General features: G+C 44.9%; 1 long non-coding RNA gene across 1 annotated transcript; it reads left to right on the forward strand.

The window, feature by feature from the left end:
• The first annotated feature begins 17,253 nt into the window (after nucleotides 1-17,253).
• On the forward strand, nucleotides 17,254-26,160 carry LOC135286801 (uncharacterized). Its single transcript, XR_010350846.1, has 3 exons — nucleotides 17,254-19,794; nucleotides 19,914-20,016; nucleotides 25,055-26,160. It is a non-coding gene; the product is annotated as an uncharacterized LOC135286801 (long non-coding RNA).
• Nucleotides 26,161-26,375: the final 215 nt, after the last annotated feature.

Consider the following 26,375-nt stretch of genomic DNA (forward strand, 5'->3'; position numbering starts at 1 on the left):
TGACTCACATTCCTTCTTGGCTTTTCTGTGCCCTCAGATGGAACATTTTGCCAGAGGTGTCTGGTGCACCCTGAAAGCAGCTTCTGCAAAATAAAAATTAGAAAGCACTGTTCATCAAAGCCCTGTGATGTGAGATTCCATCAGCCAGGGAGACGCAGGAGGGGAGGGCAGCTTGTGAGGGTGTCCTGGGTGGCAAGATGTGGCTGGGGGTGTGTGTTCTATTTCCCATCTGTCAGAGCTGGGGCAGTTCTCCTCTGTTCATGGGGCACTTTTCTTTATCTCTCCCACAGCCAATCCTCCCTCCAGGAGATCTCTGCTGTCCATGGCCACTGAGTGTCCCTGCAGGGCTGATCAAATTCCAGCATCCCATGGGGAGATGCTCCGCCCAGGGCAGGAGCCAAGCATTCCTACCTGGATACAATCTGAGCCTGGAACAGCACAGCAGCCTTTGCCCACTGCATTCCCAGAGGAGCAGCTTTCTCCTGCCCTGCATTCCCAGAGGAAGAGCAGGCCCATCTCCAGCAGCCGTGGAGCTTCAGAGGAAAACTGCAGCCTTGTGCAGGATCCCTGCTCCAGCAGAAGCACAGCTGGCACTGCAGGAGGGCTGAGCCCCCATGGGATGGGACTGTGCCACCACCCTGACACACAGGGCTCAGCTCCTGCTCTGACTCTGGCTCTGATTTTGGTTGTTTTTTTTTTTTTTTTTGGTACTATTACATTTGTATTTTAATTTCCCAATAAAGGACTGTTATTCCTAATCCCATATCTTTGCCTGAGAGCCCTTTAATTTTAAAACTATAATAATTTAGAGGGAGGGGGTTTACATTCTCTATTTCAAGAGAGGCTCCTTAGCAGACACCTGTCTTTTCAAACCAAGGCAGAGGGTGTCCTCAGTCTGATGCTGAGGAGCTTGGGGAGAGCAGAGCCATTGTGGGCTGCTCCTGTGGCCCTGAGAGGGTGACAGGGACTGGCAGGAGGTTTGGATGGAGGGGACATCCTGTGGAATTGGCAGCTTGAGCAGCTGGAGTTGAGGTGGTGCCTGCTAGGGAGGGTCAGGCTGGGAGAAAGAATATTTTAATCCTCCTTTGGACTCATTTATGGGCAAAGAAGGAAGCAGAGGGTTCTTGAAATGCACTTGCTTTGGAGAAGAGTGCTCTCATCAGTCCTGCAAACAGGAAAGATCTGTCTGGTGAGAGAAGGCTTGAATTTGAAGCCACATCATAGAATCATGGACGAATCTGGGTTGAAAGGGATCTCTAAAGGCCATCTAGCCCAACACCCTTGCAATGAGCAGGCACATCTTGAAATGAGCAATGTTTCATTAAGACAAACGCAAGGAGTGAGTCAGAACATCAGTGGGGTGCTCATCTTGCTCAGCTCAGGCAGTCCAAGCAGCAGCCTCTGTAACAGGGCCATCATTTCCTCTGCCCATCCTTTTACGTACTGAAAGAAGAGGGGAAGAACAGTTTTTGTCTAATATCAGATGTTTAAAAGATAACAGACAGTTTAAAATTAATCACCCAGGCTCCTTTACATCAGACACGAGAGCAGAAACTTCCAGAGGCCAGCTCATTTTCTGATGACATTTTTTAGGCAGTTGTGTGGCATTCAGCCATGAATCAATAGGTTTATGACCTTCAGATAGAATTTGAAGCAATAAATTGAATATTTTGCAGATCACTGACCACTTACTCTACATCTTTATTTTCAAATTTTCTCCTTTTTTTTTCTTTTCAGAGCAGCAAACACTGTTTGCTCCTCTGCTCCTGAGGTGCTGGTGCAGATCCTTCATTCCTTGGTGACATTTGCCACCTGTACCCTGCTAAATGGTGCCCTGATGTGTCCCAGGAGCTCATTTATTCCCCTCACCAAGCTCTTTGCCTTGTTCATTAACATAATTACTTCCCTGCATTAGCTTATACCTATAATAAAATCTCTGCTCCTCCTGTTTGAAGCCACAGAGGTTGAAAGCTTGGTAATAAAAACAATCAGTGACTTAACAAATTACTTTCCCCTCAACCATTTGGCTGGTTTGGCAGAGCTCCCTTTCCCTGTGCTGAGTTTTTCCCACTGTAGAGGCACTAAAAAACTCCTTTATTAGTGAGCTCACCTTGGCTGTGATGGCCAAGAGCAGATGTGAGGGAAGAGGAAATTCCTATTGCATGGAATAATATCCATTCCTAAAAGCAAGGACAACACTCAGTTCTGGAAATGATGCTAGGAAGAACCAGAAATTGGTTTTTAAGAAGACTTATTGCACAATTCAGAGTCCTGTGAGTTCTGTGCTTTGCCTGGGATTGAATTGTCTTTAAGAAACAACTTCTGTTTAAATTTATTTTTGCCCTGCTCTGCCACTTTCTGCCTTCCATGGGAATTATTTCACAGTCTTGCAGTAAGACCTCTACTTAAAACACTACCCAGAGAGGGATTGATTTCTGTCTTTAAAAGGACATCACTGACAAGAAGGGGTTGGATGCCAAATGGGCTCTTTAATCTAGACAAAAACACAACAAAGCCACGAGAAATACATGAAAACTGAGAGCAGTTCACTTATTAGAGCAAACTCTTCAGAGAATTATGGTTTTCTCTGTCTCTTGAAGTTTGTGATCAGTTCTAAACACGTGTTTGGTATCTTTTCACACAATCTGGGGTGTTTTAAATATGTGTATGGGACAGGAAGGATGCACAAGGTGCTCAGTGCCTGCTGAAGGGGCAGCTGAGCACACAGTGGAGTCCCATGGCTCTCAAATAACATTAAAAACCTGATTTTAGGCAAATAAAATCTATCCTTGGGCTCTGATAATGGATTTAGGGAAGAAGCTGGTACTTTCAGGGAGAAAAATCCTTGATTTATTTATGTGTCCTCTTAAAGATGAGGTGAAATGTCCTCTTGGCTGATTTCAGGTGGGTTGAGGAGCTCAGGGAGAGGAATCCAAACCTCAGGGAAAGCCCAAGGGAAGAGGTGGAATTAACCCCTGACTCTCAAGCCCATCTCCATTGCCTGTCTCTCAAGAATGGCCAAAACAGGACCAGAATTTTGGGTTTATCCTGGCTGGGAAGTGGTGGTGACTCTGTGCCTTAGCTGTGACTCGGCCATTTGTCACCTCCTGTGCCAGGCAGGCAAATTGCCCTGACTCTGCAATCAGGGTAATTAGGCAAAGCAGTGTTTTGAGCTGCTGCAACTCTCGGAATAAAACATTGCCTTTGAATCAAAGTGCTCTGATCAAAGTTGGAGAATTAAGATAACAAAAGAGCAATTAGGGAAATTTTCCAAATGAACAACTTGTGTGGGTGGAAATAGGTTCTTTCAAAAATGTCATCAAAACATCTGAACTCTTTAAGAATGCTCCTTTTTCTTTTGTTTGGAAATTGCTCATTTAGGAGAACAACACAGGAACACGGGTGTGTCATAGGCTGGTGTCACCTGCTCTTCTCCACTTTTCTTCCATGGAAAGGAGAGTCCCACATCCCGGGGGTATGGGGACAGCTCTGTGTCCCAGCTGTGTGACACAGATCAGGGTCTGGCTGCTGAAATGTTCACAGAAATGCCCAGAGCACTTCTAGGGACAAATGCACACCAGCTATTGTACAGCAAAGATTGTCCCCTCAGGCTCTCACTCCTTTCTGAGCATCAGGGGTGGCACTGGATGAACTTTGCTGACCTTTCCAACCCAAACCATTCTGTGATTAAAAAATAAATAAATGTGGCAAGGCTCACAGGGGCTGGAAAGTTCCCTGATGGGCTCTGGCAGAGTGTGAATTGTCCTGCTTTGCAGTGCTGCTTTGTGAAAAAAGAACCTGAGGGTGGAAAACAAAGCAAACCAAGTCTGGAAAACAGTTCAGGCTGCACCTTGAGCAGGCAGAGGGATTTGCTGGGTCAGTCACCTGTGTCAGGCTGATCAAAAAGTCTCTGTCTCACTGACAAGTGAAGTGATTTTCCAGGTAGTGGGAAAATGTTGGAACCCTGGGTGCTGAGAATTCCAGACTTTTTGTGCTGCCAGGCTCTGACCCCCAAGAGAACACTGCATTGACCTGAGGGCCTGGAGAAGCTTCCAAAATGGAATGACAGAACTGGGATTGTGGGTGTGGAGTTTGAATAGAAGTGTGTGATACCACAGGGTGGGAAACTCAGAGTTTAAGGATTTAGAATACAGTAATACAGATAAAGCAAGATGGAGGTTTTAGGGTGGAGGCTGGTCCTTCTTTTTCACCTTCTTCTCCATGGTTTGGGTGGTTTTGTGTAATTGGATAAAAAAGTCCCCATTGCAGGCATGGGTGGTTGGTTATTGGGTTAAAAGTAAAAATAATTTCAGTGTCATTTCTTAATTGGACAGTTGATCTTTCAAAGGCCTTGCAGAGAGAGAGATGGGGCTCCATTTTTAGTTTGTCAGAGTGCAGTGCTGCAGAACTCAGGGTTTGTGAGAGTGTGACAGAGATAAGAACTGATAAACATCTGAGTGCCAACAAGAAATACCATCTCACACATTTAATCCTGACCCTGATCAAGGCAGAAAAAGAAGATAAAGAACCGACAGGAAAAGAAATGAACTTTCAGTGAATGCCTCTGAGCACAGAAGAGTGCAGAGCAGAGTGGCTCTGACTTTATGAGTGAAGCTCAGGCTGAAATTGTCCCCTGCAAGGACAGGGACCCAGAGCTGCCACTGCTGGAATGGAAGCAGCTCTTTGGCTGGAATGTGATTCAGCGAAGATCATCTTCTTATGCACCTGAGATGATCTTACAAACCTGTTCCTGAGATTGGGAAGGAAAAGCATGCCTGGAACATCCAGAAAACCCTGGACCTGTCCTCTGTTCTGTGAGAGGCCTTGGGAAGCCCCAGTTGCTTCACTGGGGTGATCTGGTGGGATAATCAGGCTCAGATTTCCCAGGAAGATCATTTGCTCCCAAAAAACCTTGAAGTTGTGCTTTTCTTGCTGTAGCTGAGCACCCGCCCTCATCACACAGGTGTTGGTTTCTCCCTCAGCCCCAAGGAGTGAGAGGGGGCCTGATATTCTCTTCAGAGATGAAAAAGGAGGGTTCCTTTCCCCTCATCCCAGTCCTGGTGTGTGTGGAAGAGGAGGGTCTGGTCCCTTCACGTGGTGTGGTGGGGAGGGACAGGGACCTGATTCAGGGGGAGGGTTTTGTCTTCATTTTGTGCATCTGGAGGTCGGCTGAGTTCCTGCACCTGGATTCCTCATCCTGGGATCCCTTCCTAACCCTCAGCTCTGCCAAAGGCTCTTGGTCAGCCTGACCTTGGTTTCTTATTTTAGGGTGAGGTGAATTCCCCTCTGGATGGGACCATTTCTCTCTCTTGACTACAGAAAGAAAATGGGGGTGAAATGTCAGGCTTAAATATCTGCATTTTATCCAGGAGGAGGTGCCACCCTCACCTTCCCTGCTGCCCTCAGAGCTGCACCTCCCTCAGGCTTTCAGGAGAGCCATAATTGCAGAGAATTTGGCCCACGGCACACTGCAGGATCCAAAATATCCACTGCATCTTTAATCTTTTGTATGCTAATACACGTCTAGACAAACCAGGGCAGCTTGTGCTGAGCTCAGCTCCCTGCTGCTCCTCTGGGATACTGAAAATTACATGAGCAGCAGTGAAGAGGATTTTATTTTATTTTATTTTATTTTATTTTATTTTATTTTATTTTATTTTATTTTATTTTATTTTATTTTATTTTATTTTATTTTATTTTATTTTATTTTATTTTATTTTATTTTATTTTATGCTGGAAAGTACAATTTTCAACACCAGGTTTTCAACTTGGCAAATGAAAATATACCTGGAATAGGTGAGGGACTCACCTGAGAGAGATTCTGTCATGATTGATTATGAACAAACACATTCTACATCCACAAAAAATAAAATGTTAAGTAGCCAAAACAAAATGAGTAAGCAGTGAGTGCTCACCCACCTTTGGATGGAGGTACAAGGTTCATATTCTTTTTGCCTTGTCCTCCTTTTATCCTTATTTTCCCATTGGTGGAGATAAAATGAGAAAAGGAAAAAGTAAGAGGAAACCAAATGAATCAGCTGAATAAGCTGCGAGCAGTTCCCCTTTGAGACCTGTAATCAGAAAAGGGATTTAATAGTCCCCATCCAGTCCTTCTCTGCCTGCATTTGGAAATTGTGATTATAGCACCAGCAGCACATGTCACTGTGATGCATATCAATCCTAAAATGCCCTCCTCTGCTGGGAATACAGGATGGGCTTATCCATCTTCATCAAAATAAATCGAGAGCCTTTGTAAAGAAGGTTTTCAGCCATAGGTCACCACGTTGCCTGGAAGCTGCAATTTAGGAAGAAAAATGTGATTAAACTTCTCTCAGTTTCTGACATGGGGGTATGTGGCAGAGTGTTTAAGCTGTGGAGTTACACACAGCCTCAAAACGCCTTCAGGGAATGCTGTGTGTTCCCAGAGGAGAGACAATAAAGCCAATTTGGTTATTCCCCTGCTAATTGTATTAGGATTTGGTGAATTTAGCTGAGCCAACGTCACAAACAGTGATCAGAGACTCCTCAGCAGTGGTACCCAGGAGCTGGGAAAGATGGGAAAACCTCCTGGGCTGCTCCTTTCATTGCATCAGGATGAGATGTCAGGGCAGAAACAGAGCTGAAGGAGACATCACAGATCTGATCCATCATTGAGATGTTAGGACTTTGAAGCTGAAATTACACAGAGAAAATGAGGCTTCCTTGGAGGGCAGCTCTCTGGAGCTGTCTGGAGCAGCTCTTTGAGCACCACAAGAGAAAAGGAACAAACTCCTGTAGGGCACCGTGGAGGCTGAGACCAAGCAAGGAAAAGCTGTGATGTTCCAGCCAGGGAAAAGAGTGTGAGTCTGGCTGCCAGCTCCTCGCCCAGGAAACATCTGGCTAACACCAACCTGGCTGGATCATATCCAGTGATGGAAAGGTACTATGTCTGGGTTTGAAAAGACAGGTGTCTGCTAAGGAAAGCAGGAGCTTCTCTTGAAATGGAAAATGTAAAACCCCTCCCTCCGAATGATTATAATTTTGAAATTAAGAGGCTCTCAGGCAAAGATATGGGAACAGGAAAAACAGTTCTTTATTAGCAAAAATAAAACAAAAAATAAAATGCAGTAATACAAAACACCACTGCCAGAGTCAGGATAGGAGCTGAGCCCTGTGGGTCAGGGTGGTGGCACAGTCCCATCCCATGGGGGCTCAGCCCTTCTGCAGTGCCAGCTGTGCTTCTGCTGGAGCAGGGATCCTGCACAAGGGTGTAGCGTCCCTGCAGGGCTGATCAAATTCCAGCATCCCATGGGGAGATGCTCCGCCCAGGGCAGGAGCCAAGCATTCCTACCTGGATACAATCTGAGCCTGGAACAGCACAGCAGCCTTTGCCCACTGCATTCCCAGAGGAGCAGCTTTCTCCTGCCCTGCATTCCCAGAGGAAGAGCAGGCCCATCTCCAGCAGCCCTGGAGCTGCAGAGGAAAAGTGCAGCCTTGTGCAGGATCCCTGCTCCAGCAGAAGCACAGCTGGCACTGCAGGAGGGCTGAGCCCCCATGGGATGGGACTGTGCCACCACCCTGACCCACAGGGGCTCAGCTCCTGCTCTGACTCTGGCTGTGGTTTGTTTTCTTTTTTGTACTATTGCATTTGTATTTTTAATTTTCCTAGTTAAGAACTGTTATTCCTATTCCCATATCTTTGCCTGAGAGCCCTTAATCTTAAAATTATAATAATTTGGAGGGAGGGAGTTTACATTTTCCATTTCAGGGGAAGCTCCTGCCTTCCTTAGCAGACATGTGTCTTTTCAAACCGAGACAACAGGGCACTCCTTTATCTCTGTTTTCTCACTGAGAGGGTTGAGGGGAATGTGTAGATACCAGGCTGAGCAGTGTTCTGCACATTCTGGGGACAGGTACTATGACAAATGCATGATGCTTGTTCAGATGGAAAGTGCTGCCTTAGAGATGCTGTTACCACGATGGATGAGTTCATTGCCTGATCCTCTTTCCCACTTGTTGTGGAGTGTTAGGATTCTCAGGCTTCCAGTCACAAGGTTTTGGCTTTTTTCCATGTCAGCCAGAGAAGCTGTGGCTGACCCTGGATCCCTGGAAGTGTCCAAGGCCGGGGTGGATGGAGTTTGGATCACCCTGGGCTAGAGGGTAGAACCAGATTTTTAAGGTCCCTTCCAACCCTTCTCACCCAGACTCTTTGGGGGCTCAATGATTTCCCTCAATGGATCTGAGTCCAGACTGCACTAAAATGTGTTTGAAAACATTTTAAATTTGCAGCCCAAGTTCAGCCATTGCTGCTGAAAACACCAGGGAAGCAGCAGACGCAGCAGTGCATTTTTCAGGCTTCTGGATCTTCACTCCTCTGATTGATACAGCAGCACAGAGAGTTCAAGCAATCCCTCAGAGAAAAAAGAGTCTCTCAAACAAACAGGAAAGAAAAGAATGTTTGCTTAAAATGCTAAACATATCCTAATTAGTAAATAAGAGTGTAATTCAAATAAGGCTTAAGAATTCCTGCCTGACACTGTTATGCCACTTGTGATATTTGTGTAGTAGGAGAGATGAAAAAAACCCACAAAATAAATGAAAATACATGCAAAAGGAAATAAAGCTTTAGATTAAAAATGGTGATCCAGATTCAACTCTTTCTTTGAAGATCCTTTGCAATCAGCAGAAAATAAATCTCCCCAAACTTAATGAAATTCAATTTCCCAAGAGCAGGGTTTTTTTACAGGTAGGAGCTTAAGCATGGACACAGCCACAGCAACAACTCCTCTTTTATTATCACAAATACAAAATGACACGAATTCATTGAAGACAATTATAGGAACAGCACCCAACCTTCATCTCTGGGCAGCAGATCCCCAGAACTCTTTACAGCACAGACTTATCTCAGTTTGTATAGGTCAGGCTGTTAATAATTTCTTTGATTCCATTTTCTGATCTGTGACCAAGGAAAGTCCGTGGCTCAGTTTTCACCCCTGAACCTTTTACCCCTTGCTGACCCTTTTGTGATGACACTATTGAAGAAAAGTGGAGGTGTCTATTTTCTCTTACTTGTGCTCCAGTGTGGGTTGCTCTCTGAAGCTCTGCACTGCAAATCTCAATACACCCCATGCTGGTCATGGGGCTGATCATGGCCTTGGTGAGAGCTTCTCCTCCACAGACAACATAAAGTCAATGTATATCTCTCCAGGTAAATTTTTGCCTCATAGCTGGGAGGAAAATCAGAATCCTTATTGCCTTAGGCTGCAAGATATAGCTGGGTGTGTATTCTATTTGCCATCTGTCAGAGGTGAGGCAGTTCTCCTCTGTTCATGGGGCAGTTTTCTTTCTCTCTCCCACAGCCAATCCTCCCTCCAGGAGATCTCTGCTGTCCATGGCCACTGAGTGTCCCTGCAGGGCTGATCAAATTCCAGCATCCCATGGGGAGATGCTCCGCCCAGGGCAGGAGCCAAGCATTCCTACCTGGATACAATCTGAGCCTGGAACAGCACAGCAGCCTTTGCCCACTGCATTCCCAGAGGAGCAGCTTTCTGCTGCCCTGCATTGCCAGAGGAAGAGCAGGCCCATCTCCAGCAGCCCTGGAGCTGCAGAGGAAAAGTGCAGCCTTGTGCAGGATCCCTGCTCCAGCAGAAGCACAGCTGGCACTGCAGGAGGGCTGAGCCCCCATGGGATGGGACTGTGCCACCACCCTGACCCACAGGGCTCAGGTTGTATTCTGACTGTCAGTGGTTTTTTTTTTTTTTTTTTTTTTTTTTTTGTACTATTGCATTTGTATTTTTAATTTTCCTGTTAAATAACTGTTATTCCTATTCCCATATCTTTGCCTGAGAGCCCCTTAATTTCAAAATTATAATAATTTAGAAGGATGGGGTTTACATTTTCTATTTCAAGGGAGGCTCCTGCTTCCTTAGCAGACACCTGTGTTTTCAAACCAAAGCACTGATGATTATTGGAAAGAGTTCATGCTGGACAGAGTAGTCAGGGACAGAGATTGGGTGTGAACTGAAAAAGGGAAAATTTAGACTAAGTATTAGGAAGAAATTCTTCCCTGTGAGGGTGGTGAGGCCTTAGCAGTGGTTGCCCAGAGAAGTCATGGCTGTTCCATCCCTGGAAGTGTCCAAGGCCAGGTTGGATGGGGCCTGGAGCAACCTGCAATAGTGGAAGTTGCCCTGTAGGTTAAAACTGAATTAAATTCTCTCCCAATCCAAACCAATGCATGCTGTAATTTCATGACTGAAGGGCTCCAAGGGCTGTGCAGTGCTTTCATCCATGGATTCTCAGGTGTGTGGGAGGCACTCCTGAAGGTTTCTCCCACACCTGCACTTCCCAATCTGTGTACAACAAATTGCTGTGACACCATTCTGGCAGTGTGGCGCTTGTCCTGTGACACCAGGTGAGCCTGCACAGGCCCAGGGGGACACCACAGGCTGGGCAGGACAGGGAGGAGAATCAAATCCAGCCCTGGATTTGTGAGCTGGCATTTATTTGGGCCATGTCTCCTCCCCAAGGGGTCCCTGCTCTCTCAGGTGATGCTTTGTGCTGCAGTGGGAAGGGAAGCCCTGAACAAACCACAGGAGCTCCTAAATTAACTTCTCCCACATAATTTCCAGGGTTTCTTTTCTCCTCCTGTTTCAGTCCACGTTGGACTCTACATCTCAAGAGTTTTATTATTTACGAGTCGCTATCAGCTGAAGGGAGGCAGATCATGTTTTATTGATGTCCTTTCAGACTAAGCACAGGCTGGATGGCTCCTGGAGCATTTCCAGTCCCTCCACTTTGGCAGGGATTGCAAGGCTTGTACCAGCCCTCCCCACTGCAGAAAATCCTGCAGATTTCCAGAGTTTTAGCTGGAAATCTTTACTATCAAGACATTTTTATCTTTACTATCTTTACTATTCACTTTACTATCAAGTCTTTACTAATGTCTTTACTATCAAAATATTTGCTTTTCAAGGAAAAAAAACCAAAACCACAAGAACCAAAGGCATTTTTCCCTCTTTTTTTAATAGATGCAAATAAATACCCAGACATATAAAAGGAAGATTAAAAAATGACAAAAATAAGTGACCTCCATTTGTCACAGATCCTTTTACTCCCCAATTTTTGTGTGTGTGCTGTTACACCACACGTGATCTTTGACTTTGCATGTCTAATGTGTTACTCCCCCACCTTTAATCAAGGGAACAATTGGCAAATCAGGGAAAACAGCACTGGGAGATGCTCTGGGGCATTTTGGGCTTTAAGAACATTTTGTAAAAGCAGTTGTAAACTCAAGTACTTGCCTTGTATCTTGTCTTTATAAAAGTGGGGCTGCTGCTCTGGCTGTGTTAAGCAATAAATGCTGAAATGTGTAAGAAAACAGCTCTAAAATATTCCAAATGCTCCAGTTTCTTGGAGGCTGCTGCATGACTGATACACAGAATTCCAGGCATATATTTTGTGCTTATAAACATGCAGAAAACAGCAGCTTCTGCTCTTTTCTTTAGAATCCTGCTCTCCAAACCCAGCAAACTGCACACAGCTGCAGTGGGAAGCTCCAGGCTCCTGGAATTCCTGGGCAGGAGCAGCAGGATCAGGTGGCACACAGGGAATTCCTGTGCTGCAGATTCTGTCCCTGGGGACAGGTACTGCCTGCAAACCCACAGTGCTAAGGGGGGAATAAATCCAATTTCCTGGGAAATTTGCAGCATTGGGAGCTGCCTTCCTGATTTTTTTTCTTTGCAGACTGACAGCAGAAGTTAAGCATGCAGATGGTGTGCCTGTGGCTGCCCTAGTTTTTGGCAGGGAAGTCTGGACAAGAGAGAATTATCCATCCCAGGGCTGGATAATTCCCAGTGGCAGGATGTGTGGGATAGGCCTAGGACAGTGGGCACCTCCTGGGTTTTGGAATTTCACCTCTGAACAAGTGAAGAATCCGGCCAAAATTATTATCCTGGAAGAATAGAAGGGGAGAACCCCATTAAAGTCTTTTTACCTGTGGAATGGTTTTGCTGTGCCTCATCCCAGCCCTGCTTTTTATGGAGTTGAGGGTGGGATTGCTCAGCATGGGTTCAGCTCTAGGGAGGGTCCCCAAAGTCTTTGCAGTGTGTGGATGAGAGAATAAGAGCTGTGGGCACATATTTTTGCTCAGGGTTACTCCCTGGAGAAGGTGCCAAAATTCTTGGAAGGTCCTGATGCCTTGTGAAGGCTGGTCTAGAACAGAAACTAGACAGAGTTAAGGAATAAAGCAGGGATTGATTCAAAGGCCTCCATGGATGCACCTTGGGCAGCACAAGAGCCCAGCCAGGGCTGCACCCAAGATGAACCCAAATGGTCCCAAAATGCACGAGCGCTGCCGGGGTCTCTCCCTGGGCTCAGCTCTGCTCCATGTGCACATTGCAGTTCAGTGTCCAATCCCAGCTGCAGCCCCTGCAGTCCCATCCTGCTTGTTTTTCTCTCTGCAGCCCATGGGGTTTGTGCTCTTGGGCTGAGATTTGGATCATTTGTCCTTGGTGCCCAGCTGGAGCAGGAATTGTTTTGTCTCCCTGCTCTGTGCAGAGAGCTCACCATCCCCTAATATGAAGCTCAGAACCGCACACAAAAGCAGCACAGAATCTAAAAATATAAAAGCTGAAACCTGAGGCATCATTTCCCACCAGCCTGGAGAAGCTGGAGGTCAGTGTTAGGAAGTGGAGAGGTGATGGGAGCTGCAGTGAGTACAGCCAGATATCAAACCTTCATCCTGAGGCTCTGTCTGACCCAAAAATATCAGCTCTGTGGGGAAAACTGATAAAAAATGTCTCCATCCAGAATCTGGCCTCATCCTGGGCACAACTCCAGCAGAAGGAGCTATTCAGGGAGCTGGGAATGCCTCAGGAGGGCTGGTGTTTCCAATCCAAGCTTCCCCTCTTTTTTTCCTGCAAGGACAAAGCTTTCTGGTCCCTGGTGTCCCTCTCCTTTAACACCAGTCTCAGGTGTTGAAGGAGAGCTAGCCTGACCTGGCCTGGCCTGGCCTGACCCTGGCCCTCAGCAAGGGTGGCACCTCCGCCTGGCCCCTGGGCCACGACAGCCACAGCTGAGCTGCCCATGGTGCCAGCAGGGCTGGGAAGGGCCCAGAGGGCCTTGAGAATGTGGGCCTGAATCACAGAATCATGGAATGATTCAGGATGGAAAGAATCTTAAAGCCCATCCAGTTCCATGGGCAGGGACACCTTCCACTGTCCCAGGCCGCTCCAAGCCCCATCCAGCCTGGCCTTGGGCACTTCCAGGGATCCAGGGGCAGCCACAGCTGCTCTGGGAATCTGTGCCAGGGCCTCCCCACCCTCACAGGGAACAATTCCTCGCTAATATCCCACCAAAATCTGCTTCCTTCATCTTAAATTCGTTATGGTTAAAGCTGTGCATGGTGCTGACAGCTCCTCTCTGTCCCTATGGCCACCTGTGCTTCATCCCAAAAACACCTCTTGGAAGACACGTCCTGTGGGGACCTTCTAATCTCAGGTCAGGAGGGTTTCACACTCACTGCTGAGAAACCAGCTCTGGGATTAGAAAAATAACCAACCTGACCAACTCCCTGACTGTTTCTGTGGCTCTTTAAGCTCCATGTGCCTCCAGGAGGTCCCTTCTTAGAAGGAGTTTGCAGTTCTAACCCGAGGCTCCTCTAACACTCTCCAGTTCAGGGAAGGTTGATCTCCTGGAGGGGAGCCTGCCTTTGTGCTGAGCTGCGGAGAAAATCCCTGTGAATCCCTGGCTTTGTTAAAAGCTGGAGGTTGTGTGAAGTGAGCCCAGCTCTGGGATTTTCCCAAACACACCCAGCACTCGCTCCGACTTTGATCAGCAAACAGAAGTCATCTCAGGAGGGTGTTTATTTTTTTTTTAATCTTGGGTTAGGGTTCAAATGTCTTTGGTGGGCATCTTGAAAAGCTGCCCTGGCCCCAGCTGCTGTGCAGATAACAACAAGCTGCTCTTTGAAGCTGGGATCTGTGTGCCTGCTGTGTCAGGCCTTTGTAGCACTGAGCATTCTTGCTTTGGGATCAAGGACCCCTCTGCCTCTGTTAAATTTCCTGTCAGACATGAAGCTGAACCCTCTGACTGGAAACAAGAAAGACTGAACAGCTTGGACAAGGAAAGTCCACAAAAAGGAAGAGGAAATTCAGGCTCGTTATTTTGTGTCCTGATTTTGGCTGGGACAGAGTTGATTTTCTCCCTAGCAGCTGGTACAGAGCTGTGGTTTGGGTTTAGCATGAGGATAATGTTGATACCACACTGATTTTCTGGTTGCTGAGCTATGCTCACCATAAGTCAAGGAATTTTCAGCATCTGCCAGTGAGGACAAGAAGCCATTAGAATGTATTTGTTGTAAATATTCATTATATTAGTTGAAAAAATTGCTGGTCCCCAAGTTAATTTGCTGGATCTTAGAGCTGTGCTGTGTGACACTTGCAGGGTGTGTTCCCTGTCATGCTGTTGTCACCAGTGGGAACTGGGATAAGGTTATCCCATTGTTGACTTTGTAGCACTGACAGGATGGAATTGCTGGTTGTGGAAATAATCTTTGTGCTCATTATTCCCATCCAGACTTTGTGAGCCATCTGTTGGTAATTACTGATTGTTATACCTTTTATCTTTTTCCTTCAGAGACTCAATCCATAGGGATCACACCTCCCTTTGTCCTCCCCTTCTCCTCCAGGCTACGAATTTTGAATATCCTTGGGATGGTCAAACCATCATGTTCCCATTGCTGTAACTTCTGAATGTGATCCAGGCCTTCAGCTTGAACAATCATTTCAGAACTCCATGCAGAGATCTGCCCCAGGGCTGGATAATTCCCAGGATGTGTGGGATGGGCCTAGGACAGTGAGCACCTCCAGGGTTTTGGAATTTCACCTCTGAACAAGTGAAGAATCTGGCCAAAATTATTATCTTGGAAGAATAGAAGGGGGAACCCCATTAATGTGTTTTTACCTGAGGTATTTTGGTGTCTCCCTGAGGTGGGATAAATGGCCAGTCTTCCAGTTCAAGTAATTTTAAGTTTCTGCAGAGCTCTTACCAGGAACAGCTGTGACCTGTTTTCCACCCATCCTTCCAAGCAATGTCTGGTTTTCTGGAGCCCTTTTTACACTTGTTCCTTCTCCACAGATGGAGCTGGATTAAGAAAAAACATCTCCTGGATGCCCTTTATCCATTCCTGATGGTTCAGGCCATCCCTTTATCCTGCCAGAACTCATCCAGCCCATCCTGTAGCAGTTCTCTGGCACCAATGCCACCCCTATAGCTGTGAGGTAGCAACATGTAGGATTTTGGATCCTTTGTATCTGGAAAGAAGGAAAAGTGTGAGCATCGTGCGAAGAGCTCCATTTCAAGTATGGCCAACAGAAATGTTCATCATCCCAGTCTGAAAATGCTTCAATTCTGAAAATCCAGGCCTAAACCCTTGCAGGCATCAACCAGCACAGCTCCAGAGGTTCCTCTCTGAGGTTCTTAATGATGCCACCATGTTTTCACTAAAGGAGGTGCTCCAGTTTCAGTTTTGGAGAAGATGAAGGGTGTGAAGAGTGGATGATGTGGCAGAGCAAAATCATAGAATTGTGAAGTTGCGGGATGGTTTGGGTTGGAAGGAACCTTTCAGATCATCTTGTTCCAAATCCGTGCAGGGACTCCTTCCACTGTCGCAGGTTGCTCCAAGCCCTGTCCAGCCTGGCTTGGACACTGCCAGGGATCCAGGGGCAGCCACAGCTGCTGTGGGCACCCTGTCAGGGCCTCATGGAGAACTTTCTTCCTCATACCTAATCCAAACCTGCCTTCCTTCAGTTTAAAGTAATTTCCCTTGTCCTGTCACTCCATGCCCTTGTGAAATGTCCTTCTCCAACAGTGCTACTTCAATGAGGTTAATAACTTATTTGTGATCCTTCAGCCTTGCAAAAAGGGCAAAATTATTTTTTCTACCAGCCAGATATTGGAAGATTTCGAACAAATCCTCATAAATCTTTAATGCTGGTAAAGAACTCTACTCAAGCACTCTTAAAGCTGCGAGGAGCTGAGCTGGGTTCTTTTCTCTGTGAGATTCTCTGCTTTTCCTGTGCCAGAGCTGCAGGCAAACCACCATGCATTGGTTATTCTGAGCATCTGGGAGTGTGACCCACTTACTGCACAGGATCTGTCAGTGGAGAGCAGCACAGAGCTCAGACCTGCCTGCAGATAATTAGTGTTTCCTTTGTAACTTCCTCAGGAGCTGGGCAGAGTGGGATATGTTGAAGAATACATTAAAAAAAACAGTATTTCAGGAGCTTGCAGTAGTTTTAATTTCAAGCCTGTCCAGGGTCCTTTCTGCCTGCACTTTGGGGCTGAACTTGTAAAACCCAAAACATATCTATCACTATCCACACACGTGTGTGTGCATAGAAAAAGAGAGGAATATATCTGGAAAATCTGTCAAGCTCGGAGTGCCAGCATATAATTAACAGAGCAATCAATCTGGAGCATAACAGACTGAGCTGCTCTTACTATTAGTGAAGAGAGCTATTTAACCTTTTCTGGGCCAGAAAAGTAGTGGATATTTATATGTATATATCTATATCTAATCTATCTATCTATCTATCTATATAAAATCAATATCTATATCTATATCTACATTTATATATATCGAAATATAGACATATTTTATATATTTATATTATATTATATTATATTATATTATATTATATTATATTATATTATATTATATTATTCATTATTATATTTTATTATTAGCTATTATATATATAGTTATATATATGCATATTAAATTATAATTGTATAATAGATATTATAATACTGATATAATTAAATTTATATATATATTTATATATCAAATATATTTCCAGTGGTAGAAATATCCACTGTCAAGCTGATTTGTACAAAGAAGGAATGAATTTTAACCCCAGGCTTGAGAAACCAGTTCTGAGAAGAGCCAAGAACTGTGAACTCCCATAATGTTGATGTCAATGCTGTGCACAACTAATTTCTCCCGCTGGAGTGGAACTATCAGGGCCAGGGGTGCACCATGAAGGGGGATTTGTAGATCTGCTGTGTGGAAGGAGGAGGGGTGAGAGTTTATCCACCAGCCCCTTGGTTCTGTGCTCCAGAAGGGATTTGCTCATGGAGAAGGTCCTGGGGGTGAGGGTTGAGCAGCTGAACATGAGCCCAGGTGTGCCCAGGTGGCCAAGAAGGCCACTGGCACCTCCTGGGATGACAAAAGGGCCAGGGCAGGGATTGTCCCTCTGTACTGGGCACTGGTGGGGCTTGGAGCAGCCTGGGATGGTGGGAGGTGTCCCTGCCCATGTCATGGGGTGGGAATGAGGGGATCCTTAAGGTCCCTTCTGACTCAAACCATTCTGGGATTCTGTGATTTATCCAGGATTTCTGTCACTTTGGGTAACCCACAAAGAGGAGCTGAGAATTCTGCGTTTACGTGGGTGGTTATTGGTTTCTCTGAGTCTGGATTGAAAGCACTTGAGATGGTATTTCATGTTTGGACTCAGGTGTTTATTATTTCTTATCAGTAAAACAGCTTCACAACCATGAGTTCTGCAGTATTTCACTAACAAGGCACAAAATGGCTACAATGTCCTGTTACAAGGTCTTTTAAGACTAAATTATCGAATTAAGAACTGACACCTAGATTATTTTCCCTTTTAACCCAATAACTGATCTCTGGAAGCCCACAATGAGGACTTTTCTGCCCAATTACAAAACATTACCCAAACCCATGAAGAAGAAGGAAGAAGAAGGAAGAAGAAGGTGAAGAAGAAGGTAAACAAGAAGGACCAGCCTCCACCCCAAAACCTCCATATTGCTTCATATTTATTTCTATATTCTAAAATCCCCAACTCTAAGTTTTCCACCCTGTGATAGCACACACTTCTATTCAAACTCCACACCCACAATCCCAGTTCTGTCATTCCATTTTGGAAGCTTCTCCATGGCCTCAGGTCAATGCAGTGTTCTCCTGGGGGTCAGTGCCTGGCAGCACAGAAAGTTTAAAATTCTCAGCATCCAGGGCTCCAACAGGTGATTTTAATTAATATTGTCCTCCCTGGAAGGATCAAAAAAGACACAACAAGGTGCGAGGAGCACAGCTCAGGAGAAATTCTGCCTCTCAGAGGAGACACCACCCCACAGACTGGATTTCTAGCAGCCATTGCCACCAAAAAGCCACTTCTCAGAAGGAAAATGGGAATTTGGCTGAGTTCTCCCTCAAAAAATTACACCAAGGGCCACGAGAGTCTTGACACCGACTTCTGGCTGCTGCAACTTTTGCTACAGTTTGGAAATTCTCACTGCTAAATGGAGATAATACTGAAAACACCTTTCTGTGGAAATGTCAGGAATTTAGAGATTTATTTCTATGAAGTATATTTGTGCTCTGTTTCCAGTTTTGAATCATCCAGTTTGCTCAGGAAAACTCTTCTCCTCTTCTGGATGGTGGATGTTAGAGAAACGTGTCTCCTCTGCAAATATTTCTAGGCAATGAAATATTGTGTAATATTTCATTACACAAATAAATATGTGTAATGAAAAACTGGGCAACATTTTACAGTTAAAACTTCTTTTTTTCCATGAGAGACATTCAGATTTAGAGGCCAGAAGGTTTATTCTTCTGGTTTAATAACAAAACAGAATGTTTATGACTGGTATTTTCAATTCATTTGTGTAGAAATGGGACAAACAGCAATTTTGAAATGTGCTTGTATTGCCTCTTTTCCTGCTTTTCAGAATTATATCTTTCACCTTGTGGATTTGAATGGAATTTTGAATTTTTAATGGTACCATTTGAGCAAAAAGCCCTTTACTACAGAATCCCTTAAAGAAAACATTTGAAGCCGAAACTGAGATTATTATTTACCCCCAAACAATGCTTTTGCACCATTTATTACTTTGTGTTCTTTTTTTTTTTTTTTTTTTAAGAATGGGATTTGTTTTATCCTGAAATTATTTTTCCTGTCTGATTTATGCACAAGCTGAGAAAGCAACTCTCTTGGAGCTCTATTAATAAGTGCTGTGAGAGGCCGTGGGCTGCAGCTGATGAAAAGCTACTGCATACGTACAAATCCATATTATTCTATATATTTATAAAATAAAAGGGGTGTTTTTTCCCCTCCTTTGACTTGTGCTGCTGCATTTATATGGGAAAGTGGAATATTTTTCTTTAGGTGCTAGAAACTTCTATTTGAAGACACAACTATAAACTTGCTTTTCCCTGCTGAAAACTGAATTTCCTCCTGCTGAAATTAGGAGGAAAAATAAGTCTTGGAGGGGTTTTGCTTGCCAAAGATACATGCAAACCTTTTTTAAGGTTTGTATGTATCTGGAGTTTCTGGGGTGAAGGGATTTTAGGACATTAAATGGAATTTTGCTGATATCACTGTGTTTGTAGTTGGGTCTGAAATGTTGGGGTTTTTTTTTTTAGCCATGATATCAACATGGACAAAACACTAATTTGGGAGTGTTAATTTTCCTGATGGGCACAAGGGACATTCTTTAGGGGAACAGGAAATGGCCCTGACCCATAGAGGCTCCTAAAGGACACCTGGGCAAGGACTGGGAAGGTCCTGGTGGGAGGCCAAAACTGTAACAAAAGCTTTTCTAAGGGTTTAAAGAGTTTGGGTGAGCCTGGGATAGTGTTTGGTTGCTGGTGAAGATGTTTCTGGAGAGTTTCACCTTTTTTTTTTCCTCAGGTCAGAGTTCTCCAATGCACCAACCTGCTCTGGAGGACTTTGTAGCTTGGAAATGAAGGATTTGCTTCCAGTGACAGCACAGACCATATTTTGGAGAGATCTGGTATTAACCCTCTTTTTCAGAATGTATATTTAATGTGAATGCCAAATTAAATAATTATTAAATTCTTCTGTAAATTAAACAGAATCAAATAATTGTTTTGTTTCTTCATGTCCTTTAAGACTTCCAGAACAATTATCTCGAGGCTTCCAAAGCATCCAAGAGAGGATGGAAGTTGTGATGAAGATTCTGTGAGAGATCTGTGTCATTCTGGAGCCTGGTGAGGTACCTGGAAGCCTCTCAAAAGGCAACAGACTCTTCTGTGTGGTCACCTGCGATGAGTTGTTCCTCAAAAATCTCTCAAGAGACAAAATGGCCTCAAGATGGATGGATAGTCAGGCCCAGAGGTTGGTGGTGAACGGTGCTGCATCCAGCTGGAGTCAGTCACCAGGGGTGTCCCTCAGGGCTCTGTGCTGGGGGCAGCTCTGGTCAATGTTTTTATTGGTGACATGGATGAGGGATTGGGTCTGTTATTAGTAAATCTGCAGATGACACCAAGTTGGGAGCTGTGTCCATCTGCTGGAAGGGAGGAGGGCTCTTCAGGGAGATCTGGAACAGGTGGATGGATGGGCAGAGTCTAACAAAGTGAAGTTTAATATGTCCAAGTGCCCAGTCCTGTGTTTTGGCCACAATAACCCCTGCAGTGCTCCAGGCTGGGGATGGTGTGGCCGGACAGTGCCCAGGCAGAAAGGGACATTTCTGGGGGTATTACTGAAGGGGTATTGGGGACAGTTAATGGTGATATAGAGACTTTATCATCAGAAGGTGTGAAAAGAAACTTTATTATTAGAAATTTACAGTTCTTATGGAAACAACAGTGGACTTAAGACCTGATTGTCTTTTAGGAATCTCCTCTCATACTATTGGTGAACTACAAATAGCACACTCTGGAGAACTATATTTATAAACAAAGGTTGTACATAATAATTGTTAGAATTCTTTTCTTCTAAGTTTCCCTCAGTTTCTACACAGCTCCCCAGGATTTTCCTGGAAGAACTATTTCTCTCTCTGTTCAGAGGATGTGTAATTACTTCATGGGGGTGCTGGACAACATCAACTGACCATGAGCCAGCAGAGTGCCCTGGTGGCCAAAAAGGCCAATGGCTCCTGGCCTGTGTCAGGAATGGTGTGGCAGCAGGAGCAGGGAGGTCACTCTGCCCCTGTGCTCAGCTCTGCTGGGGTCACACCTCCAGTGCTGTGCCCAGCTCTGGCCCCTCAGCTTGGGAAGGACCTTGGGACACTGAGCACATCCAGAGGGGACAGCGAGGCTGGAAAGGGGCTGGGAACACAAACCCTGAGAGGAAGCCCTGAGGGAGCTGGGGGTGCTCAGCCTGGAGAAAAGGAGACTCAGGGCTGCCCTCATCACTCTGCACAGCTCCTGAAAGGTGCCTGTGCTCAGCTGGGGCTGGGCTCTTTCTCCAGCAGCACTGATACAACCAGAGCACACAGCCTGCAGCTGCACCCAGGGAAATACAGGCTGGATATCAGGAAAAAGTTTTTCACAGCAAGAGTGATAAAGTTCTGGAATGGCTGCCCGGGGAGGTGGTGCAGTCCCCATCCCTGGGTGTGTTTAACAAAGCCTGGATGTGGCACTGGGTGCCAGGGTTGAGTTGAGCTGTTGGGGCTGGGTTGGACTCGATGATCTTGAAGGTCTCTTCCAACCTGGTCATTCTGGGAATTCTGTGAAGATGTACCTGGGAAGATTTAGGTGGGATATTTAGGAAAAATTCTTCCCAGAAGGGTGGTCAGGCACTGGGACAGGCTGCCCAGGGAAGTGGTGCAATTGCCATCCCTGGAGGGATTTAGAAGATTCCAAAATGTGGAACTTGAGGTGTGATTTAGGGGTGAACATGGTGATGGTTCTGGCTTGATTCTTGGATGTGATAAGGTCTTTTCCAATCTTAAGTATTCCATGATTCCAAGGTGGTGTCCATGCCCATGAGGATGCTGCCTGCAGGTGACAATCAGGTGTGAATTAAAACCCTCACAGGTTTTCCAAGGCTTGGAAGGCTGGGCTGTCAAACCATCAATGGATTAACTCTGATTATTTCCAATAAGGCTGATTCCCTGAATTCAAGGAGCAAGAGATTGCTCTGCACCTTTTTCTCTAACAAAAAATCACTTGCAAAATTCAGCTTAATTGCAGAGCAGCTGGATTGGTTATTTCATCACAAAAGAATCATGACAATTCATAATCATGGAGAGCAGGATATTTACAGAGACATAAAAAATGAGACCTTTTTCAGTGAATAATAGAGGGCAGGGATACATAGGAAAATATTCTGCCTTTATTTAAATATGTACTTGAAAAAATCAGCTTTATCCCAGCTCCTTCAGTGTTCATTTTTTTCAGGGGAAAAGCAGGGTTTTGCTCAGGTTTCTTGAATACAGAACTGTTTCTAACACTTGCATATTGATGCCTGCAGCATTGCAAATTTAATAGATGCACCTCATTTGCATAAATCATTTAAGAGCACAGCTCCATGGGGGAACAGAGAAAAAATTAGCCTCAATATTTGATCCAAATCCTAATGAGGCCAATGGAGAGAGTCATCAGGGCCCTCCCACACCATTCCTGCCTCAGCTGGGAAGCCCAGTGGCTGCTGTGGTGCATTGGGGTGGCAAAGGTGCAGTTTTTATTTTCACCTTTGACTTCTGGGTGACCTTTAACCACCTGAGCTGTTTATTTTTGTCTCTCATTCCTCTGCCTGATAAAGGAGAGAACTGTTAAAGAGATTCTTGGGAAATTATTTGGGGTGGTTCCCAGCACATCAGATTTTTTAATTTATCCTGAAACTGGGGTCTTCAAAATTAATGTTTAACCCTTGCTGGTTGCAGTCAGGTGCCTAAAAGCCCAGACTATTTCAGGCAGAGTTATTTCAGCTGCCTCATTCCAAATTAACTTTGCTGCCTGAAGGACACAGTAATTCGCCACAGAAACTTGCTCCCAATTCCATGGAGCAGGTCTTTGCAAAGGCCCTTGTTCTGCTGATGGCAACGTGTTCAAACTACAAGACAAACACAGATCTTCTGGATTTGATCTCTGAGGTCTTTCTGACCTTAGAAATTCTGTGATTCTCTGCAGGTTTCCAATTAGCTCCCATCCTTGCCTGGCCTGGTGGATTTGTCATGCTGGGGAACTGTTGACTTGGGGTTCTTGTGAACAGTCAGAAAGGAATCTGGGAAGTGTCTCTGTGGGAAAAGCCCTCACGAGGCTAACACCTTGATCCCAGTCTAAAACCTTGATCCCAGTCTAAAACCTTCAGGCCTGAATGCCGTGGTGTGACTTAACTGCCAGGCTTGGAACTTGACAGTTGGCTGGAAGTTGATAAATTATTATCAATATTGGAGTAAAAAAATATCAAGGGAGGTTTTAGATTTTTTTTTTGAGTGAGTGCTTTTCTGGGGTGTCTCCTGCTGAGAGCTCACTCAAGGAAAAATGAATGTCCTTAATTCATTGAATGAAACCATGAATAGAGCAAGAAATGTTGCTGCTAAATTTGTGTCTTGGGTTGAAAAGACAGGAGCCTGTGAAGGAAGGCAAAAGCCTCCTGTGAAATGGAGAAGGTAAACCCCCTCCCTCTGAATTATCACAACTTCAGAATTAAAAAAGGCTCTCAGGCAAAGATATGGGAAACGGGAATAACAGTTCTTTACTGGAAGAAAAAAAACAAACAAACAACTAAATAACAATGTAATTTAACACAAGCAAAACAACCACTGGCAGAGTGAGAAAAAACCTGGCACCCTGAGAAGTCAGGGTGCTGATAGCAGTCCAGCCAAAAGGTGGCTGCTCCTCCTGGAGCGGCGATCTGCAGAAGGGTGTAGATCCCTTCCGAAAATGCGGCGAAGGAGCAGCTGGGCCTTGGTTCCTGATTCCTCTCGGAAATCCAGCGAAGAAGGCTGTCTGTGGTCTCAGAAGTGCTTGTTTTATGGTGGCAGGGATGCTTGGCTCCTCCCTCTGGGTGGAGCATCTCCCAATGGGATGATGTAACTAATCTTACCAGCCACAGTGAGTAATTCAATAGCCCATTAGCAGGACATTGTCTTCCTGGCAGTGTTATTGTTCTTGAAAGAGATAAGAAAAACTGCCTAACCCCCAACAGATGGCAAAAAAGAATACATGCTTATTTTACAAGCCAGGACATTACATAGCCCATTAGCAGGACATTGTCTTCCGGGCAGTGTCATTGTTCCTGAAAGAGATAAGAAAAAAAAAACTGCCTAACCCCCAACAGATGGCAAAATAGAATACATGCTTATTTTACAAGCCAGGACAATTTGATATCTGTATTATCTTCCAGCAAAAGGGAGAAAATTTGCTCCAGTGGCTTTGGGCTAGATCCTCACACCTGAGGAGGAGAATCTTCTTGTGCCTCAGAAATCATCCCCTTGGGCCAGGCCACTGCCGGGAAGAGCCCAGAGCTGTGGCTAACCCTGCTTTAGTGGTTTTTGGTTAAATCCATGCATTTCTCAGGTGCTCTGTCGAAGTAACAAAGGATTTTCCAGCACAGAAGGAGCACAGAGAGACTTCAGGAAGATCTTTCTCACTTTGTGTGCCACTGGTGGGAGTGATGTCTCCAGAGAGAAGTGTAGTTCCATGAAAATATTTTGTTGGAGTTAAAAGTAACTGGATGGGGGCAGATTAATTGCTGCTTCATTGATTAGCACCTAAACCACCCCAAAAAATCTCATTTATTGATCCATTCATAGCACACAGAGTGTTTATCTGGAGTGGAGACACTCAGCTGATTGGTTTTGAAGCACAAGAGGGAATAAACCTTGCCAGGCTCTTTCCCCAGGCACCCAGTATTCCACTTTCACCATCATATTGAAAATACCATTTCTCCCCTCTTCCAAATTTTTTTTGGCCATGAAAGACTGAGAAAAGAAAAGGGGCAGTGCCAGGAAACACTGCAGAGATCCCTAATTATTCCTGTTCTGGACCACTACCTGGACTATTGTTCTATTGTTTTCCCTAGTGGAGGTAAGAAACTGGCCCCACAAATCTGCCTGAAGTTTCAGCCTACAAATATGCCCCAAACATTTTAATATAAAAATATTGTACTTACACTACACTCACCTCATGTTCCTGTTTCCCTCATAAACTGAACAATTTGGGCTAGGCATGCCTTTCCATCCTGTTTTTCTTCTTGGGAATGTTTTCACAGGGAATGTGTTTCTGGAATGGTTGAGCAGGTTCCAGTGGCGGGGGCACTTTTCCTTCCTTCATCTTGCAATCTGTTTCTTTGAGGGATTCCAGCTCTGCTGCAGAAGAGGGATGAGAGCCTGAGGGGTGATTGATGCCATGGGGTGGTGTTTCTGCTGTTTATCCCTATTAAAAAAAGGTAATATACTTTTTTTTATTTTTTTTTAAATGTGATGTTACCCACTGAAGTTGCATTTCAAAAGCACTTGTAAAACTGCAAAGCCAACCCTTCAAAAGCTGGGCAACACCAGTGGGACTTGGGCAATCCTAAAGAGAAGGATAAGGGAGAAAATGCTCTCACATGTGCCTGCTCATGCTGCCCCTGAGGTGAAATCCCAATAAACAAGTTACAAACCAGACCAATTCATTTACATGGCTTGTCTGCTTTGAGGAGAGACTCACAGAAAAGAGGAATTACAGAGGGCTGGAATGAGTCACTGCACTGCCTGCAAGGCTGAAGGGAGCTGGGATCACTGGGCCTGTGAAATATTTGCTGCTAAAAGTAGATAATAGGAATATAAATATCTAAGCATCAATTTAAATATAAACATAAATATGAAATAAGCATAAATGTAGATATATTTCTTATAAATAAAACATAGAAATAGAAATATCCTATAAATTCAAAGCTGTACCAGGAGGAGAACATTCATGGTCACCTCATCAATCCTACATGGAGCAGTACATGAATTTTAATGCCCATTTCTGAAAAGTTTGGGGAGAGGAGAAAGAAAATCATAATCCATGGAGAGCAGGGGTTGCCCTGAGGTCAGGTTTCTTCCTCATGACTGGTTTTGGTGGCATTTCAGACACCCTAAAGCCAGCTCAGGGATGTTGTTCATGCCATCCTGCTGCCCCAGCAATGCCCTTGTGACCTGTAAGGTCTGACAATGAAAAGGAACCCACTAAAAATGTGGAATAAACCCTAAGGATACAGCTACTGCAGTGGGTGAAATAGGTTTGGGATCCTTCTCCAGTATTGAGGCCTGCTGCAATGGCCCATTTTTATTTTATTAAACTTTGACTTTCTGAAATGTTTCCATCCAAAATGTTCATCAGCAATGACCCACACCACCTTCCCCCATGAGACACTCCCAGAAATTCTTTGGGAATGTGCCATTTATCCTCAGCACAAGGCACACCAAGGAGTATTGTAGCAATATCACTACAGGACTGATGAATTTGAGTGTCTGGAAATGTTCCCTGGCACTTTGTGGACATAATTTCAATTGTTCACAGGACTGTCTACATGGTTAAATCCAATCTGCTGACCTGGTGTTATGGTGGCAGGGTCACAGGGCAATGCACCAATGTCACTGTGGTCCTTCATGGAGCCACAGAATGGTATGGGTTGGAAAAGACCTTAAAGATCATC

This window comes from Passer domesticus, chromosome 1 (assembly GCF_036417665.1).
Source record: "Passer domesticus isolate bPasDom1 chromosome 1, bPasDom1.hap1, whole genome shotgun sequence".
Classification (NCBI taxonomy): Eukaryota; Metazoa; Chordata; class Aves; order Passeriformes; family Passeridae; genus Passer; species Passer domesticus.